This window comes from Gastrolobium bilobum, unplaced genomic scaffold (genome assembly GCF_033153095.1).
Source record: "Gastrolobium bilobum isolate Gb01-03AN ecotype WA unplaced genomic scaffold, APGP_CSIRO_Gbil_v1 utg54693, whole genome shotgun sequence".
Classification (NCBI taxonomy): domain Eukaryota; kingdom Viridiplantae; phylum Streptophyta; class Magnoliopsida; order Fabales; family Fabaceae; genus Gastrolobium; species Gastrolobium bilobum.
In genome coordinates this window covers 92,863-96,422 of record NW_026899828.1, presented here as the reverse complement: position 1 = coordinate 96,422, position 3,560 = coordinate 92,863, and the positions used below count along the sequence as shown (strand labels likewise).

Genomic DNA, 3,560 nt, shown 5'->3' with positions numbered 1-3,560 from the left:
CGTAGAACTCGATCGGGCTGCTGATAGACAACGACCTGGTAACAAATAAGTGGACAGACAGAGACCCATCTACGGGCGGTGTCAGAAGGTGGTGGATGACCTTCGAAACCCAAGTACGGTCTCCAACAAAACTCACGTCTCCGCATAACGTCCAGGCGATGCCGGTACCTGCGAATGTGTGTGCACACATCATAACTGTTAAACCTGCACCAAATAGTCCACAAGCGACAATTACCATACAAGAACTGCTAAAATATTAACATTCGTATAATTTGAATAATTTACATTAACAACATTAATATTACCTGTGTCCATAAGCAGCATGTACATCAGTGACTTCGGGTATTCCAGGAGAGATAGGTGGGAATCTGGTCCACGCCCATAATTGCAATAAGAGTGCACATCCACCCATTTCAGAACGTCTCCTGTCAGTGACTTTGCACAGTTCCTTATATAATACGGCGAGAACTGCAGAGCCCCAACTGTAGGTTCCACACCGTTGAAAATTATCCAAATATGTTAAATATCTCGCAGGAACGAAGCTGGAAGCAGTGTCAACAAACAGTGTCCCCCCGAGTATGCGCAAAATTAGTGCACGAGTATATCTCATACGGTCAACCTCAGTGTTTGCGTGGCCTGCATAATCCCGAAACTTCTGCCGTAGGAAGTGGAGACCCAGCAAACCTCCAGACAAATCCCTACCAGCCTGTGGATTTACGCCTAAGTAGTCATTGACTAACTGATTAAATGGATGTCGTCCATGGCGCCCGGACACAACGTCACCATCAGTGGGCGATCCTAGTAGATGATGCACATCCTCCAGGGTAATGGTGACCTCGCCCATCCTCATATGAAATGTCCGTGTCTCTGGGCGCCATCGTTCGACAAGCGCAGAAACAAGTGAATGGTCTATCTGAAATCATAAAAAATATGTGGTCAATCAGCAATAAATATATTATTATCACAATGCCATATGCCAAAGTCAGGAGATAGTGATAAAATAAAAAACTACTAACCTCATGATTGCGCAGGCGCGCAACATGGTAGAAGCCAGCCTGCCTCAGCCATGGCTCAATCTCTTCAGGAATGGCACGGTCATCATGTGTCGCAGCATGTCGCACATTAATCACACGATCCGGGACATTCGGATCCTCACAGGTGTTCCACACATGTGTGGATATATGTTTCTCCTATAAAGTTAGGAGAGTCTTGTCTGAAGGCCCAGGGTCAATCACGCTGCGTGGAGACCCAGGACGAGGTGCCTCATCATGCTCCATATCTAAATAAATTAATCCTAAACAATTAAATTAATAATCATCAACCAAAAATTCATGAATATTTGGCTAAATAAATAAAATTAATAAAAGCACAATTCAAAGGTTTTTCTCCATTTAAGTTACTGCTTTAACTAAATTAAAATAAATTGATAACCTATCGTGTCTAAGATCAACAGTAACTAACAATGAAATAAGTATTAAAACATAAATAATAAATTAAATTAATTAAACCTACGATTTTATAACTTAATAGATTCACATAATTTCCAACCTAAGGTTTCAAAATTTTAAGAATTAAACAATATTCTAAATTATTAACGTTTATAAATTAATAAAAAAATTTAATTATGTAGACCTAACCAAAGTCATTTATGTGTATTACCAAATTAACACATTTATTAACCTAATGGCTCAAATACCAACATTAAATAATATTAACACATTTTACTAGCCTAAGGTTTTAAAACCCTAAACCCAAAATCTAAATTTATAAATTATTAACGTTTATATATTTTGTGCAAAATTTTTAATTATGTAAACCTAATCATTCATTCATGCGTAAAACAAATTCACACATTTATTAACCTAACGTTTCAAATACCAACATTAAATAATATTCACAAAATATTACAGCATAAATAAAAATTTTTATTTATATTAGCCTAAGCATTATAGCATGGAATTCATTAACACATTTTACTAGCCTAAGGTTTCAAAAACCAAAATTAAATAACATTACACATGTATTAAAGCTTAAATAATAAATTAAATAAATTACACCTAATCATTTATGCATGATTTAAAATTATCACATTTACTAGTCTAAGGTTGGAAATATCAACATTAAATAATATATCACATTCACTAACCTAAAGTTTCAAGTATCAACACTAAATACTACAACATATTTACTAACCTAAAGTTTCAAGCCTAAACACTAAATAATATAACATATTTACTAACCTAAAGTTTCAAGCCTAAACACTAAATAATATAACATATTTATAAAAAAAACATAATTAATGAAACAAACATATTATAAAAGCAATAAAACAAATTACTAACCTTGTAGAGAGAGAATGCACTTAGAGAGAGAGAGAGTGAGGGAGAGGATGAGAGGAAATAGTGGGGGGAGGGGGTGGGGACGGAAGGGTTTATATAGGAAAAAATTTGCACCTAATTCGCTACCCAAGGCAGCGAATTAGTGCCATGCTGCCACGTGTCTGACATGCGCAGGGCAGCAGGTGACCGTTGCCACGTATTTCGCTACACAGAGTAGCGAAATACGGGTGGCTTGACACGTGTCCAAAAGGTGACTGACCGGCCTGACCTTTTGTCCACGTATTTCGCTACACTGTGTAGCGAAATACGTGGACCACTGAGGATGTGACACATCATCAGGCCTAATTCGCTACACTGTGTAGTGAATTAGCCTGCGTGACAGTTTAGGAATTTTTACTGTACGCGTGGTATTCTGGTAAATTTTATGATGAACGATGACAAATTGGTCACTGTTCCACATTTACATAGTGGCCAGTGTTCTCTGACTTGGGTTTTGATCTCTGAGATTACACATTTATGTAAGCGGTGGTCGAATGTTACGTTAGAGAAAAATGGGACCCCATATTTCGTACTAATCTCCTACAGAAACATTATTCCCTATTAACATGCTACAAAATACGTAAAATTTGATTAATTTATTAACTCAGTTTAACGGAGTAACTTCCAAGAAAATAGAAAACTTCAAACTATTATTGCTGAGCCCTCCAAAAGAAAGACCCCTCCAAAAATAGGCGTATGCCGCTTAAAGTGGCGCGCACACGGTATTCTTTAGTAAAAGGCGAAAGAATAGTTCGCTCTGTGCTCACCACACGGCTCCGTAAGTTGTACGTTGCGTAGCTCTGTTTTTTTATATTAAGAACACTGGTTTCCTTTCGCTGCTTTAATCGATGTGGACTTGGATAGTAGTAGTTTTTTGTAGTAACTCACTTGGACATTCTGCTCCTCGTCGTCATTTGTTCAAGGAATTGGAATGGAATCCCGTTCATATTTGGCGCTACTGTCATTTCCTTTGCAATAAACGGATTCCTAATGTTAATAGGAAAAGTATATTAAAGCACATAGGAGAAGGAAAATTCAATCGTGAAGCTTGCTTCTGCGTGACCAAGACCTGCTCAAGGAATATAATTGACCTTCGTTTGTATTGACTACTGAGTACTATTGTTCGAAAGACAGTCTTAATAAGTGAACCAATTCTGTTCAATCTCAATCACAATGTACTTG

At 37.4% G+C, this 3,560-nt stretch overlaps 1 non-coding gene across 1 annotated transcript; it reads right to left on the bottom strand.

Annotated features, from left to right (window-relative positions):
- Positions 1-3,037: 3,037 nt before the first annotated feature.
- Positions 3,038-3,154, bottom strand: LOC133293791 (U5 spliceosomal RNA). The gene has a single exon (XR_009749112.1). It is a non-coding gene; the product is annotated as a U5 spliceosomal RNA (small nuclear RNA).
- Between the last annotated feature and the right edge of the window lie 406 nt (positions 3,155-3,560).